This window comes from Manis javanica, chromosome 7 (assembly GCF_040802235.1).
Source record: "Manis javanica isolate MJ-LG chromosome 7, MJ_LKY, whole genome shotgun sequence".
NCBI lineage: Eukaryota > Metazoa > Chordata > Mammalia > Pholidota > Manidae > Manis > Manis javanica.
The window spans coordinates 43,901,201-43,919,074 of NC_133162.1; positions in this window are offsets into that span (position 1 = coordinate 43,901,201).

The following is a 17,874-nucleotide window of genomic DNA, read 5'->3' on the forward strand; positions in this document are numbered from 1 at the left end:
CCTCTTGTCTGCCAGGGATACCTGCTTCCTTGGCAGAGCAACTCCCCTGCCCGCCTGGGGGTGGGTATGAAGAACTCCCTGGCCATGGGTGGAGTGAATAGCTTTCTATATGTTGTGATTTCAGCAATCCCCAAGCTTTCTGCTGCTTGTGCCAGAAAGTCCACCATTACTGGCTGACTCTGGGAGGGGACATTGCCTCTCTTTTTGAAAGATGAACATGGAGTCCCTCCCCACCCCCACCCCGTGAGGAAATAAGCTCCTTTCCTAAATGGAGCCAGCAAAGGGGGCTGCAAGGTGTTCCCTGGACAGACATCTGATATTTGCAGACCCCTATCCTGTACCAGGGAGCAGGAGGGGACACATCCCACACTCTTTATAAACTTCCGTCCCTCTGCATAGCACCCCGGCTCGCCAGAGAGAACCCTGTACCCTCTTTGGCACCAAGAGCAGCCTCTTAATGTTCTCCTATGGATGCTAGGAATTAGTAACTGACCATATTTTCTGTTTTTGCATTGGTTGCTAGAAAATGCATGGCCAAAGTTGTGGTTCACCATGATAGTGTTGGTAGGAAAACGAAAAAACATCAGTTACAATTCTGTTACCCAGAGATAAAGAGAGTGGTTTTATGGTATATCCTCCTATACTACTACTATAAAAGTGGGACTTTATAACCCATGAAGTTTATATACTACTTAGGTATCTTGTCATGGCATTACATACCCTTCTAAAAGACAGTGACTCAACTTTTCGGAGGCTGTAGTCATTCCAAGAAGCTCCTGAGACTGCTAATCCCCTTCTTAGAATAATATCCTTAGGCATATACATATAAATCTGGCATAAGGGTCCATAAATAAAAAATTTATAAATAAATTAGGTTCTATAGCTGTAATTTCCATTTTTATGGCTGCATAATATTTGATTGTGTGTTTATATTATAATTAATTTAACCAATCCCTTATTGTTGGACATGTGGTGGCTTTTAACTATACTGAAAATCTCTATAGCAAAACCATTTATGACCATCTGTCCCAGTCTCAATTTATGCTGGTTGCATCTTATGTATTTTTGTGGCTGGTTTATATCTTCTCTGGAAGAAGGTAGGGCATGTTGAAATACATGCAGTGTTTTAAAATGAGAAATTCCTGTTTGGACCTGTCCCCCGCTGTGGCCTTGGTGCAGCTCAGGCTCAGCCTCACTGGGCGCTCAGAAAGGACCGAACAGAGGGGAGGCGCTGGGCGTGGTTTCCAGCCAGCAGGGTGTGAAGGTGCCTGGGAGGCAGGCTCCAAGGCGCCCAGCCCGAGGAGAAGTGATTGATGTCACCGGCCAAGGAAGAACAGGGGCTGTGTGTCCCTCCCTGGAGCCAGGGCCGTGCAGAGCCAGGGCTTAGAGGGTGGGGTGGGAATGTGGCAGGGGGGTGGAAACAGCTTGCCTCCAAGGGCCCAGTGCGCGGCTGGCGAACCTTAACATCCATAAAGCTAGCCTTTAACAGCAGGCAGGGGCCTGTCCCAGGGCCGCCAGCAGGGTCCAGAGGCTGCCCATGAGGTGGGCACAGCCCAACACAAACAGCCAGCAGAGAAAGGGGCCTTTGTGTGGAGCCAAGGGTGGCTGCTGGACCAGAGGGCAGCCGTCCGGCTGTGTGGCCGGGGAGGTGGCTGGCAGGTGCTGCCCCTAGGGTGCCCTAATATTGCTGCCCTGGGGGAGGGGGGCTGGGGGCAGCACTACGGGTTGAGGGCTTTGGTCTCCAGAGCACTTCCTTCCTTGCCTCCTTTCCATTTTTGTTGTTGCTCTTGTTCTTTCATCATTTATCTTTTAAAAGGTTATTCTCTTTATTAGTTTCAGTAAAAACAAGAGTGGCATGTGCTCATTCACCTAGTGAATCCATACAAGGAGAAAGGGCATAGAGATCTCCCGCCAGTTCCCACGTTGGCCCTGGAGCCCTTCCACACCACCCAGGTTCTTACAAGCACGTGTAGACATCTGCACTGCGAGGGTCACGTTGTTAAAAACAACAGCCAAACCTTACCAGGCATCACCATCACTGTGGTTCTCATTGTGGGATTCTTGGAAACATGTTAAGGCTTCTTGCTCCTTTTTGCTTTTTGACAATGAGGTGGGGGCATTCGTGCAGCAAGAAGGGACAAGGGATGCTAAATGTCCTGCCATGCATGGGACAGTTTTGCACATTGAATTGTCTCTATAGTTTCCAGTGTCTTAACTCTGCAACATGCTAAATTCAGCAATACGTACACAGCCTGACCCATTCTTTTTAACCCACACGTAAAATGCAACAGTATATATCTACCAATGTTAATTCTACCATTTCTCTTACAGAGAAATGGCTATTCACATACCTAGGGTTTGGGTTTTTTTTTCCCCACATTTCAAACAATATTGGAAAAACACTCCTTTTTATATATCTGGAGGCTGCTTTTATCCCTACAGGAAACAACTTGTCTATATTGGGGCTGCTAGCTAAAGTAATTGTGTTTCCTATTTCAGAAGAAAATGTTAGACATTTTTCTGGAAGGATGCTGCAGTATGCTCACAGCAAAATGCAGCCGCCTCTTCCCAGACAGCTTCAGTGCCCCTGGCTGTTCTTGTTGGATTTCAGTTCTTGCCTATTTGTGGGTGAACAGTAAGTAGTGTCTCACTGTTGCTTTAATTTGCATTTTCCTGAACTCTGGTGAGGCTGAGGATTTTTCAAATTTGCACTGCCCACTGACTCTCTTCTGATCCATTCCTACTTTCTAGATACCTCTGGGAGGCCTTCCCCCATGGCACTGGAGGGGAGCATGGCAGGAAAAGGCCCACTCATCACATCACATCAAAGGTTTACCTTTGATATGAAACCATGATACCATGGAACATACCATGCTTTACCACTGTTGATGCTAGCCTTAATAATTGTTGAGCAGGGACCCTGATTTTCCTGTTGCACCAGGCCCTGCCTCTAACCCATGCATCCTTCAGGACCCACTGGTATAGCTACCCAAGGAACCTGTGTTCAGGAACCAGCTTCTCCATTCTCTAGCACTTCAAACTTGAGGGGAACACAGGCCAAGTCTCCTGCGAACTCCGCCCATGCTTCTGGGTCACCAGAGGGCAGCCCCTTTTCCTGGCAGAATTTCCCCTCCCCCTCCCCCATCTCCATGTGGGATTCTGGAATTCCCCTGACACTTGGCTGATGGGGTGAGTCACGTTTGCACCATGGGGCCCCGTGCAAACAGCTGTTCATTGACCACATGCCTTCCCTGCAAGGGCCCACCCCTCCTGGCTCTGCCTGTGATTAAGTGAGGGTGGGGTTGGTTTATCCAGCCTGGTGGGCTCTTGGGGGAGGTGCTGCCCCATCTGGGCTCTCTGAAAACGTGAGCCCTAGTCCCATTTAGAGGTCCTCTGCTTTGTCTCTCTGCTGCTCTTTGGGACCACAGGATGAGTCCCTCTGACCCTGAATGAGCAAGTGAGTCCCGAATATGACTCGCCCTGTTCATAGGCCCAACCCCCAACGCAGGCCAGCCTATGCTGCACGCTGGGAGACAGAGGGGAAGCAGAGCCAGACAAGGCCTCTACTCCGTGGGGCCCACAGGTTGGTGGTTGGCGTGAGGAGTCCAAAATGGAGCAGATGACCAGTAGTCACCAGGCGTGAGAGCACCCAGCAGGCAGGATGGGGAGGGGCTGCTGTACATTGGCAGGTCTGGACGCCCCCTTGGGGAGGGGACTTCAAACAGACCCAAAGGCTGAGGGGCAGGGAGAGTTCCCGGAGAAGGGGGCAGCAGCTCTCCACCCTGCCTGGGATGGCAGGGGCATCGCTCCAGGGCCATTCACGCCCCTCCCCGCTTGCCAGCCTCAAGCCTCACTCAGGTTGGGTTTTCCTGAGGTGCGGCTCCCTCTGTGTGTCCTCCAGGTGCCTGACTCCACAGCTCCAGCCGCGGGCAGGGCAGTGCCCAGTTCAAGCTTGCTCCTTCCAGTTCTGCCCGCCAGCCCCATGCCCGCCCCCTCACTGCCACCCCACCCTGTAATTTCCCTGTCTGCCATCGGAGTTTATATGGGACTTACCTGGGACTGGCTGCACTCAGGAGGAGGACCCCGACCTCAGCCTCCTCCCTGAGGCAGGGCCTGGCCCACCAGCCACCATCAGCACCCTGCAGAGGCCTACGCCCTAGGTGTGGGTGACGGAACACTGGCCCGAAGGCAGAGGCTTCAGACCTGGCCCTGGCCTGCCGTAGCTCGCTGGATAGGCCCAGCGCACCACTCAGATGGCAGGGAGCAGGGAACTGTCCCCACACTGCCGAGGGGGAAACTGGGGCTGCACACAGCCTGCTGGTTCGGAGGCCTCATGGTGCGAGGACAAGGAGCCAGGCTAAGAAACCATGCCCTGGTCCCATCTTTGACCCCCACCAGTCATGAGGCCTGGCCATGCAAGGCTCACAGAAACTCAGTTTCCCCATCTGTAAAATGGAGGTGAAGCTCTTTTTGTCTCAGGGCTGTCATGAAGTTAAAATAAGGTAAGCAACACTAAAGGGCCTCACACAGAGCAGCTCCTGGGGAAGGGGCTGGCTATCCATAGGGCGAGACCCCAGCCTCAGCCCTGCCCAAGCCTCTGAGTATATAAACCTCATGCAGCTTCAGATAGAGGTCAAAGGAGATGGTGGGGATGTGTCTTCCTCGGGGTCCAGGGGGGTTTGGGCAGGGCAATGTGACAGGAGGCAGACATTCTGCAAGGGTGTCTGTGTGGCTGTGGCTGATTTCGTCCCTGAACTCCAGTTTCCATATCTGTTAATAAGAGTCCTAATACCTTGTAGATGCATGTATTAGCAACTCACCAGGTTAGGAGCTATTATTATTATTACTGTTAGTTGTTTTTTATCAATGAGGGAGACGTGAGGCAGGCATATGTGTTCCCACGTCATAGATGAGGAGCTTAAGTGAGAGACGAACCCCAGTGGCAATCTCGGCCCCCGCCTGCATTTCCCAGGCAGGGAGGAGTGGGCTCCAGAGGTGACAAGGGGAGTTAGGAGAGGCCTGAGAGCCGGGGATGGGATCCAGCCTTCAGCTCTGGAAAACCAGATCAGGTCACTGGGGGACAGGGCGCTGGAGGAGACAAAAACACACCCAGACCGTTTCTTGGTGGGGGGCTAAAAGCCAACACCAACTCTTTTTGCTCCATAAATAAATTTCCCATTTAAATAAATATAGAATGATGTGACATTTTTTTCCTCCTGCAAAAGAAAAGAGCATTTATCCTGTCTCCAGAAACTCATTCCTTCTTTCCAGCTTCTGTCTGACATCACCCAGGGGGCAGTGTGGAGGAATCTCCTCGTCTCATCCTCCCAGGGGGGTGTCCAGCAAGACCCGTAAGGGCGGCACTTGGTCTGCAAGCCAGACAGGCTCTCTTCCCGCAATTCTTCTACAGGTCTTCGTGGGAAACTCAGAGTGGATTTTCCCTCTGAGGTAATGTTATCTGTGGCTCTTTGGTTCCCAGGCTAGACCAGCAGCCCAGTTTGGAGGCAGGGAGGAAAAAGGGCTTTGGAGTTAGATTACCTAGTATAACCCCTTCTCTGCTATGTCCTTGCTGTGTGACCCCAGGGAAGTGACAGCTTCTCAGTGTCTCTCTTTCCTAGTCTGCCAATGTTGGGAGATACTTCTCTAGAGGGCCTCTGGAATCTGTGCATGTCTTGTTTTGTTCTGGACTATCTTTTCAGGGATGTTTGTTTAGCAAAAAGCCTTGGAAGATAAAGATAGTGTTTCCTTCTAGGACAGACAGCAGATTAATTTGCTTCCCAGGATAATAAAAACAATGTCTCCCTCCAGGGCAAAGATCGGGCAGTTTTGCTAGAAGCCCCCTTATAAGATTGGGGGCTTCCTACTCTCAGGGTTCCTTAGCTGTGACACAAACGCACCGTCGTCATAGCGTCCACTTGGACCCACCTCCCAGTTAGCCCATGAGACAAGGAGGCAAAGGGAACCAATGAGAATGTGGAGGTGTGTTACCTGTTTTCGCCTGGAGCAAGAAGTGCTTTGTCTCTGCCCCAGAAGTCTCAAGTCTTCTCCCAGGATTCATGCAGCAGGCAGGCTGACTGCTAGCCTGCAAAGTAAAATCTCAGACCCCCCAGGGTCCTTGTCAGCCCATTCTCTGGCTCTAACATCCGCCCAGCTGCCGGGAGGGGGGATGCCGGGCTGTGCTCGGCCCTTAGTGGGGAGCTGATGAAAGGTGGTTGGAACAATGGTGGTTTACTGTCAGTGGGTGGGAAGCTGATTATTCACAAGGATGGAATTATTCACAATCTCCACCCAGGATGCCACAGTGCAGCATGGCCTTGGCTCTGGGACTGGGCATTCCATCCTGCCTGGGGGAGCTGGAAGCTGGGATAGGCTTGCAGGACCTGCGTCAAGGGCTCCAGAAGGATGGACTTTAAGTTCTTGACCATTCCTTCAATTCCCTCTCCTCCTCAGGGACAGCCTTGATGATCAATTTGAAATATACCTTTCCAGAACTTCCTCTGAATATAAATATGTTTAGAGAATGTATAATTTACTCTTACATAAATGATTTATACTGTTTTCAACCAAGAAATGAAGCAAAAATCTTGGGCAGGTTAAACACAGTTTTATTCAGGGTTTGTAAAGACTGTAGCCCAGGAGACACAGATTCAGGATGCACTTGAATTGTGTTCCGCCGGACTACGAAATGGAGGAAGCATTTAAAGACCACAAGGTTATGAAAAATCAGGTAAGTTTGTCAAGAACTACAATTGGTGCTGGCATGAGGTGAGGGTACTTACTAAGTCAAGCCTGGTAGGGGGACATTTTAGAACTACGAGGTTACAGTTTGCAGCTGGTATTTTGAAAAACTATATGGTTGCAGTCAGCAGAATTCAGTTATGTTGGTCCTCGAGACATTGTGGTTTTCCTCAAAGTTCAAGTTTGTGCTGGAGTGAAGCTGTTTAGCCTTGTCTCAGCAACACCCGCCTGACTCCATTTTGATTGTCTGACAAATGTGACTCCATCTTGGTTTCTTAAAAAAGCTAAAAGTATGTTCACATTGTATGTATTGTTTTGCAATGTTCGTTTTTCACTTAAAAACACATCCTGGACCCTTTTCTGTGTCAACCTATTTAGCTTTTAAGAACTGCCAGATAACCTTCACATTAGGACTAGCCACCAGTCCTCAGTGTGTGTGCAGGTGTCTGGGTGTGGCAGGTTGTCAAGTGGAACTGTGTGCACGGGCAGGTAGCTGGGCCAGTGAGCAGAGGAAGAGGTGGTGAGGATGGCATTTATTTACCACTCCCTTCTGGATGGATATTTGGTTGCTTCTACTTTTCATCAGTACAAGGATGCCCAGAGTATGTGCTGAGTCTCCTTGGGTGAGGGCGTCTTCAGGGCGGAGGTGAAGATGCTCCACCCTTACATTACAAACATAGAGACAGAGCTCCTGAGAGGCTGCAGACTTCCCTAAGATCACCCCTGGGATGTGGTGTGGCCAGTCTCAGCCCCTGCTGTGTTCCCCTCTCCCTCTCCTCTAGGGGGCTCCACCCTGAAAGAGCTGAGGAGAGGTCCCTGCATCAGGCTGGGGGAAAGGAAGGAAGGGGTGACTGGGTCACAGGGGATCTGCTCCCTGCAATGCTGGCAGGCCCAGTGGAGACAGCTGGTGAGGCAACACAGAGGCCCCTGCAGAGCCACTATGTGGGTGCCAGAGGGGAAATGCAGGCCCCAGAGGCCCTAGGCTTCCTAAGAATTCTCTCCTGGGTGTCCCATTTTGGAAGGAGACTCTATCAAAGATGACACTAGGTTCAAAAGCTATGAGGTCCTCTCCTGGGGGTCCCAGTCCCCTCAAGTTCAACCTAGAATCTGTCTATTAGACTAAGACCTCTTTAGTTGCTGCTACTTATCACATTTTCTTACGGCCCAGGCATTGCAGACCAAGCCAGTCAGGGCAGCCAACAGGGCAAGGCCTGCCAGCCTAGACACCAGTCTTGACAGAAATGCTAGCTCGTGTGCCTGAGAGCCCCTGCCAGGCCCGGTGCTGGGCCTACTGGGAACATCCATGGAAGGCATAGCTTGCTGATGTCAGGCTGGCAGAAGGATGTGACGTCAAATGTAACCAGCAAAACAGAATGAATTAATTACTTGCTGGCATTAATGTGTCAGGCTCTGTGCTAAGCTCTTTATCCCACCTTTCTTTTTCTATTTATTTTTATTTTTATTTTTTGTTATCATTAATCTACAATTACATGAAGAACATTATGTTTACTAGGGTCCCCCCTTCACCAAGTCCCCCCGACAAACTCCATTACAGTCACTGTCCATCTATCCCACCTTTCTTATACTCCCAATAACCCTGTGAGGGAGGTATCATTACGATCCCCATTTTACAGATGAGGCAACAGGCTCAGAGAGGTTAAAAAACTTGGTCCAGTTCTATAGCTAGTAAATGATGCACCTGGGACTCACAGGCCCATCTGATTCCTGTCTGCTGCTACCAAACGGTTCTTAACTTTTAACGGACCCGTTTGAGATTCTGATAAAAGCCTTGAGCCTTCTAATCAGGAAAGTGCCTGCAGTATAAGCACAAAGCCCACTCATGTGCACAGGACCCCTTCCCTGGGTGTGCAGCCTGTGCAGTGAGGGGCACAAGGGCTGTGCTTAGAAGGGACCATGTGTAGTTTAATGTTTTAACGTTGTCATCACAAAACTCAATGTTTTTTGAACAGTGGGGCCCCACATTTTTATTCTGCACTGGGACTCACAAATTACATCCCGCAAATTACACTTTACACACACCCGAGCATAAACACACAATTTTGCAAACAACTTTAGATGTTCACATGAGGCCATTCAAAAACTCAGAAAGACCTGTTTTGCTTTCCCCTGCTTCCTAGGAGGATATGTGTATATGTGTGTGCATACATGTGTGTGTTTATCCTTGTGTGTGTGTGTGTGTGAGAATGTGCCAGTATATGGGTGCAGCAAGTTGTCACAGATGAGGAACTGTGTGCCTGGACAGGGCACTGGGCAGTGAGTACAAGAAGAGGTGGCGAGGATGGCATTGATTTCCACAGTCTGCGATAGCAGTTTCTTCACCTCCAAGAGAAGAACCCCGGTCCTAGAATAAACAGCCCTGGTATGCAATCCATGTCGTTAAAAACCTGCCCCTTCCTGGGGCTGCACAAGGAACCTTTGTTGGGCATGGCAGCTTCTGGGTAAACATGGGAAGGCGACCAGCGGCGGATACTTGGGCTGTCTGGGGCAGGATTTTCGAAGTCGGGCTTGGCAGTTTGTTCGGAATGCTGCCCCTGGAGGCTCTCTGTGGCCACCCTGCGAGTGGAGACCCCTAGGCCAGGGGTGGGCACCAGCATGGCCACGGGAGCCCCAGAGGATGGCGAGGGCAAAGTGCACCTCAGCAGTCAGGAGGGGCCGTTATACAATCCTTGCTCTGACCCATGCCACCATAGTTTAACTGCTCTGAGACTCAGTTTCCCCATCTGTTAAATGGGGATAAAAATAATTCCTACCCCTGAGGTTGTTGTGAGCATTGAATTTAGTTGAATGTCCTTCCATCAAAGCACAATAATGATAGCTATTGGTGTTATGATTATTTCAAACTGAACCAGAGGACTTTAAGCATAACAGCTGTACGTTTAGTTTAGGGTCTATTTTTGTTGTGTTTGAATCACCTCTTCACTATCACTGCGGAGGTGGGTGGCTCTGTTGCCAAGAATGGCTTGGGGTACTAGTGCTGGAATGGAAAGTGCCCTGAGCAGTGACATGTGGCCAGGCGGGGGGAGAGTCATCCCTCAGGACAGGGGCCCAAGAACCCGGGAGGGAACGGGATGGAAGTGGCTAGGGCTCTTTACAGGGGCTGGGCTTGGACAGGGAGGATTGCTTTCTTTTCAATACAAACAGCCCTTTGCTGTTTCTTTGTCTTTGAGGGTAGCAGATTCCTGGCCTTGACCTCCCGGCCTCCTGAGGCAGTTCACACAGAGGCTGCCCAGGGTTTGTGTGTGAGCGGCCTCCTGCCTTATCACAGGGCAGGGCACCGGGGGCCAGAGGAGGCCAGTGGTGGGGTGCGGTGGGAGGGCCCCACACTGGCCTCAGGGGCTCAGCGACCCCCCACCCGGAGCTCTGGCCGGAGCTCTGCAGGACAGGGTGGTTATTTGGCCATCCCTGCCCCTCTGCCCCCTCCCAGAGGAGATATGACTTGGAAGTCCATCCCTGCCATAAGGATAAGCTCACATTTTTGAGGCTTTCTATATGCCAAGCTCTCTTCTAACTCTTTGCCTGCATTAACCCTCATTAAACCTCACAGCATGCACACAACCCCCAGTTATTATGGATGAGGAAACTGAGGCTAAGAAAGGGACAGTAACAAGCCAGTGAACAGTGACCCTGGACTGGGGTTCAGTGTGGGGGACGTCAAAACCGTGTTCTTAGCCATGGTTACCCCAGACACTGGGGCCTCAACCCCATGGCTTCATGCTGACCACTCTCTACAGACACACCCAAGGAGCCTGGTAGGGCCTGAGGGGCTGAGAAGGAACGCTCCTGTCTGCTGGCGGATTTTCTCCACCTGCCCCCTCCACAACTTGACCACCACAGCTGACTTGACCCCTTCCAGGGGGCCTACACATCTTGGCGGCAGAGAGAACTCAGCATTTTTACTGGCCTTTCAGGGAAAAACAATTCAGGTTAGGTGAAGTACTTGGCACATTATAAACATTGAATAAATGTCAGCTGTAATCATTAGCCATTATCACTTCCAGGTGGGTTCACGGGTGTTTCCAACCCCACCCCTTTAAGGAAGGCTCCATAATCCTCCATTTGAAGGCTGGGGATTCTGGGGCTGAGAGGTTGGTTAAATGCTCAGGGCCACTCAGTCACCTGGCTCCTGACAGCCTCACACCTCAGACATGTCATCCCCCTGCCGGGAGTCCCGAGCAGAAATGTGGTCAGATAAGTGTGTGTGTGTGCATGTTTGCGTGAGCTTCTGTGCACATTGGGGTGGGATGCACAAAGAGAACCAGGTCTGAACAGGGCTGTCCGCACATGATTTTCATATTTTATAGGGGCAACTGGGATCACTGAAGGTCTGCCCTTTCCGCTTCCCTCCCTCTCAAGACCAGCAGCTCTTTCCCCATACTCTCTGGTGCCTCAGAGGCGCAGGCGCAGGCTTTGTTCAAACCCTAGCTCTTCAACTTAATAGCCGCAAGACCTTGACCAAGTTGTAACATCTCCAAATCTCGGTTTTTTAATCTGTGAAATGGGAAAAATAAGTATCTACCTTGAAGAGTTGATGTAACATTGTTTAAATTATCTGTCTCTCTGTCCTATTAGGGTGAAGTTCTCTGGGATAAACAGCTGTGTCCTGTAAGCTTATCCATTCTATTAAGTTCAGTGGTATATTCTACACTTTGAAGGTCTTTAAAAATTTTTTAAATTGAGATATAAGTGTCATAAAACGTTGTGTAAGTTTAAGATGTATAATGTGTTAATTTGATGTTTTTATATTGCAATATGATTACCACTATAGAGTTAGTTAATGCTGCTATCACATCACATAGCCATCATTTATTTTTTGTGGTGAGAACAATTAAGATCTAGTCTCTGAGCAACTTTGAAAGTTATAATACAGTATCATTGTCTGTAATCACTATGCTGTGCATTAGATCTTCAGGACTGTTCACCCACTACTTGCAAGTTCGTACCCTTAGTATCTCCCAGGTTCCCCCACCCCTGACCCACCCCTGGAACTACCATTCTATTCTCTGTTATTACAAGTTCAGCTTTTTTTAGATTCCACATATAAGTGATAGCATATGCCATTTGTCTTCCTCCAACTTATTTTACCCAGCATGATGCTCTCAAGGTCTGCCGATTTGTCACATATGGCAGGATTTCCTTCTTTCTCGCTGTTGAATACTATTCCATTGTGTGTGTGTGTACACACACACACACACACACACATACTAATTCTTTATCCATTCATCTACTGATGGATACTTAGATTGTTTTCATATCTTGACTATTGTGAATAAGCTACAACAAACATGGGAATGCAGATATCCCTTCAACATCCTGTTTTCAATTCCTTTGGCTGTATACCCAGAAGTGGAATCGCTGGGTTATAGGGTAGTTCTATTTTTAATTTTTTGAGGACCCTCTGTACTGTTTTCTACAGTGGTTAAACCAATTTACATTTCCACCAACAGTGCACAAGGGTGCTTTCTCCACACCCCCACCAACACTTGTTACCTCTTGTGTCCTTGATGATGGTCATTTTAACAGGTACGAGTTGAGAATATCTCACTGTGCATTTGCATTCCCTGATGATTAGTGGTGTTGAGCATCTTTTCATGCACCTGTTGGCCATCTGTGTCTTCTTTGGATAAGTGTCTATTTAGTTCCTCTGCCCATTTTTCAATCAGATTGTTTGTTTGCTATTGAGTTGTATGAGCTCCTTATATACTTTGGATATTAACCCCTTATCCACTATATGACTTGGAATTACTTTCTCCCACTCCACAGTTGCTTTTTCATGTTGTTAATTGTTTCTTTGTTGTGCAGAAGCTTTTTAGTTTGTAGTCCCATTTGTTGATTTTTACAAATAATTTTTTTTACATTCACTGTTCTTGTTACATTTCTTCCTACTTTGGCTTCATAATGCCTTGTTCTTTTTTAAAAATTGATTCCTACATTGATCTCTAAGGAGACTGAACATACTTCTTTTAGAAGATTTTTCCATATTCATCTGCAGTGAATTCACTTCTTATTACTGAGTTTGTCAGCTTTCTTAGCATTGAATTTCTTCATTTGACTTGGAATATTAGTTTCTAGGCCAACTGTGAATAGAAGGTTGGTTTGTGTTTTTGTTTTCTTTCTCTCTCCGTCCTGTTCAACATGCTGTCCCAGGTTTTGCCCTCTAAGTCCATAATCTGGGTTTTATGTGAGGACCTTGGGGTACCTTCTCCATATGTGTACTGGGGAAATCAGACACACATTCCTGAGCAGAGACAGGACTGCTGTGGGTCCTGGTGAAGGATTCATAGCTGCGTCCTGCTGCAGCCTGACTTGCAATGTGTAGCTTTTCCCAAGCTTTTCAGGCTTCTGACCCTGAGACAAGGGCTTCAGCCTAGGCTGAACCCCCTTCCTAGCCTGAGGTTTGCATTCCATTTCTGCACTGCAAAGTATTTATTATGTTTTTGGTGGTAACCTTGTCTTTTTTTTTGACTGGGGGTGGGGGTGGAAGTTTTTAATCTTTTAAAAAACATTACTACTATGTTTTTGGAACCATGGGGGCACTCAAAGCATGAAACACATGTCCCACACTGCCTGCATTGTATATGTGGTGAATTTGAGATTCAAAGAGGCAAAGGGACTTCCGGGAGCCATGGGGCACTCAAGGGTCCGGTTACAAAATGATGTGCATGGCTATTGACACCCAGACTCCAAAATCTTTGGATTGTTTGCTTCCTATCTGGGTGAAGGGGAATCCTGCACCTATCCCAAGGAAACTCACCAGGGGAGGCTATGGGCAAAGACGAAGACTTAAGAAAATAAAGATGGATCTATGTGCAGTGGGGCCCAGTGGAGTTAAGAGGTAGGAACCTGGGGGAGAGGGCAGGAAGGTATGTGAATCAACATTTATGCACACACACCCTTTCGTATTTCTGGCTTGCTTAATATCAGACACAAGGATGTGGAGTAAGTCAGCTGTCGTACCCTCCAGACTGAGGTCTGCTGCAGTACCCATTTATGCCTCTGGGGCCAGATTACCATCTCATTGGTAAAGATGGAGAAATCAGAGGTGTCTTCCTCCCAGACCATGCCTGTGGGTGGGACCGTGAGAGAAGAGAGCCCTGTGGCTGGCTGGCTGTTCCAAGGAGAATACTGCATCCCATTTGTCTGGAGGGAGTAAGGAGAGAGGGATTTTAATTTCTTGGAGGTTTTCAGCATCCTTGTTGAAGATTTCAAATGGATTTCATGTTTATAGAGTCAGACAAGTATAAGAGTGGTTTTATGAGGTATGGTCCCCACCTTTGGTGCTGGACAAGAATAACGTGATTTATCTTCATCACCAATGTGGCTCCAAAAGTTTATAGCCTTCCATCTCAGAAGAAGTAATTATCACTTTAGATGGAGACTTAAAATTAGTCAGACAAACCAGTTCAAGTAATTTTACTTATAGTTACCGGTAACCTTGAGCAAGTATTCTGAGTTGAATTGTGTCCCCCCAAATCTGTATGTTGAAGTCCTAACTCCCAGTGTCTCAGAATGTGATCTGAATTGGAAATAGGGTTGTTGCAGAGGAAAGAGTTAAGATGAGGTCATGGAAGAGTAGAGTGGGCCCCTGATCCGCTGACTGGCATCCCTGTGGAAAGGGGAGACGTGGGGCAGACACGGCTCCAGGGAAGCAGCATGTGAAGGTGAAGGCAGAGACTAGGGTGGGGCTTCTGCAAGCCAAGGACCCCCAGGCTGTCTGCAAACCACCAGACACCAGGACAGAGGCCTGGGACAGACTGTCCTTCACAACTGCAGCAGGACCCAACCTGCCAACACCTTTGTCTCAGACTCCTGTACTCCAGAATTGAGGGATGACACGCTTCTGCTGTTTAAGCCACCCAGTTGTGATTGCTTTTTGTGGTAGCCCTAGCATGCTAATAAAGTAAGTCACCTCACCTCTCGGTCTGTTTTCTTGTCTGTAAAATGGGAATAATAATAGTATCTACCTGTGGTAGAGATAGTAATGGTCACCAATCATTCTGTTTGTTCCACTACATTTCTTAGCCCTTAACAGTGCCTGCCGTCAAAGTCGAACAGTCTGAAGGGGAGGCGTGGAGCTGATTATATGTACAACTCACTCTGAGAGGACGTTCCACGTTTGGGCGCCTGATGAGAGAACAAAAAACACAGACAACACAGATAGACAGACAATGGCTGCAGCCCCAATGTGGCGCAGCACCTTTATTTTTATACTGCCTTTCTTGGACCTCAGCCAAGTGCTATACTCATCTTTCCCTTGTCAAGGGGGGACAGGCCAGAAGCAGGGGCAGTGTTTTCACACATCCTCAAGGTCTCCCTATTTTCAGAGTGAGGAGTCTTGGCTCGTCTTCAAGGACAAGATATGTTTTTGTGAGCAGATAACTTCCAAGGACTGCACCGGTTGCTCTCAAGCTTGTGCTTTCCCATGCTGTGTTCAGACGTGGGGGAAGGGACATAGCCCCGGCTCCCAACAAGCCCTCCTCAGTTGGGTAGGTGGCATGTGACCAGTGCTGGCCAATGGGCTGTGGGCTTAAGTGACATGAATACTTCTGGGTAAAGCATCAAAGAGGCAGCTCATGACCCTCCATCTTTTCCTCTGTCTCAGCACAAGGTGTCCTCCTATTTAGGCCTCCTGTTCAAGTTGTCCAAGCCACAAGATCAAGACTGCCTGGCTTGCTGAGTAACTCACTGCATGAAGGAAAGTTGCCCTAGAGAAAGTTGCGAAGAAAGCTGCATGGACCTACAGCAGACTATATGAGTGGGAAGTAAACCTTTGTTATGTTGGGCCCAGAGACTTCGGGAAGTGTTTGTTATCACAGCATAACCTAGCCAATGCTGACTAACACACTACCTCTAGGATTGTTATAGGGATTAAATAGGTCAATATGTGTAGAGCAACCAAAGCAGCATCTGGCATATAATAAGGACTCAATAAATGTTAGTTATCATGCCATATCCTGTGTGACCATAGGCAGGATTCTTGACTCCTTGGGCCTCTCTTTCCTCCTCTTCAAAATGGATGTTGTCAGGATTAAATAAGATACTGCATGTAAGTGCTTGGCCCAGGGGAGGTGGAGGGTGTTCATTCTCTCTCTGCAATTCATGGCTGCCAGTCAGTGTGCCTGCCTGCCTGTCTTTGAGGCTCTTCTGAGCAGTACTTGACCAACATCCACTGACCCTTCCCTTCCTGATGTGAACTATTGGACCCCATTCTTGGGTGAAGTCATTGTTCAAAGCATCTGCTCTTTGTTTTGTAAATCTTCCCACAGCAGGGGGGCTGGAAGTCCACTGGGATGGGGATTTATGCCCTGAAGACCCAGGACCAGCCCCCCAGCTACGTGCTGGGCAGGTTGCCCTTCGCACAGCTGGCCTGCCAGAGCTGAGGATGTGGACTCACGAACCTCGCCTTTTCCGTGGACAAGGTGAGTCATCTTTCCTTGTACTCCATCAGGAGGAAGGTAAGACATAGGGGATCTCTGTGCCACATACAAGGAGAGGGAAATTTTCTCTCAGAACAAAGCAAAGAAGGGCACTATTAAGATGCCAGCGAACCTGCAAACTGAGGGCCAGTTGCTGTAACTAAGTGCTGATGCCTGAAAGCTCAGCCAGAATCAGAGTAAAACAGGCAGAAATGGCCCCTTTGAAGCTGCAGATGGCCAAGTCAGAGAAAGATGTCAAGATTTCTCTTTGATGTAAAAAACGAATAGGAGTGAGATAAGGCCATGATTGAGAACAGCTGGATTTCAGTAAGTACCTAACAGATAGCTGGATGGCTGTACTGACTTTCATGGTGTGCTCTTGCAGAACTGCTCACCTTAATGGGCCCTGGAGATGTTAGGGGTGGTTCTCTCAGGATCTTCTGAGTGCTTTTAAATAACAAATGTCCAGACTCCACTCTGAAAAAGCTGAATCTGTCTCTAAGGACAGGGAATGGGTAGTGGTCCTCAAAGCATGGGCTGGGGCCAGCAGCACCAGGGCACTTGCTGAAGTGCCAGTTCTCAGGCCCCACCCCTGACCAAATGAATCAAACTCTGGGGTGAGGCCCAGAAATCTGTGTTTGAACAAGTCCTCCAGGAGCTTCTGATGCATAGGAAACTTTGAGAACCAGTGGATGATTTTCATGTGTGTCCAGAGTAGGAAAGAACTGAGTTTAGGGAGTTCTATTTTTGTTTTTTAAGTAAGTTGTAAAAGGGTGAGTATTGACTTCAGTGGCTTTGACAGTGGCTTCTTTCTTCCTTGCTAGGTTCAGAGTTCAGGATGAGGGCAGCTGGGCTGTACTCCCGATAGAGGAAAGGGACAATGGCTTTCCCATTCTTTGAACATCTTCTGCATACGTGAGAACAAGACAAAAATTATGTCACAATAATATTCTTGCCCACTTTGTCTTACTACCAACACCTGTAACAGAAGAGGACAGTCCCCAAACGTGCTCACAGCACCCTTGACAAATAGTGTTTGAAAGTCCACTGAGAAACAAAGAAGTTAAGCCCAGGATCCTTTAGCTGCATCTTAGGGACTTCCATTTAAGCCAAGTTCATGCTCTGCAATTATTAGGCCTTTTTCCTGGGTTTTCTTCACAATCCTAATGCTGAAGGAATTAATTTCTCATTCTGGAGTAATAGAATAGTTGTGGGAAGTAGATGGAGTAGGTATTTCTAGGAATCATAGCTTTTTTTTTAAGTGCACTTCTTTCTCTCATTTTCAGTCTGAGGCTCCTGTCCGCCCTTCCTGACGCTCTCTCCAACAATAGTTACTCCGTTTTGTCTTGGGCCACTAAAATTTAACACCTGTGCTCATGTTTTCAAGCAGAAAGCACTGCAGTATCCTTCCCATTTAAACCAACTGGAGGGTGGAGTCTGGCTGGAACCCCATGACCCTTTTGCTTTCCCCGCCTGGAAGGAGGGGTGTGTGTGCATGTGTGTGTATCTGTGCCTGTCCAAGAGAACAACTACAGTTTTTCCCTTGATCCTGTTCTTCTCCCACATCTGGAGAAAGCTGGCCATACGAGCCAGCTCCTGTCTAGTGAGGGCCCACTGGAGGGGAGAGTAACCAAGGGCAGGTGGGCGCATGCCAGAGGCTGCTTCTGGCTCCAATGGGCATGTCTCACGGGGCTCAGTCCAA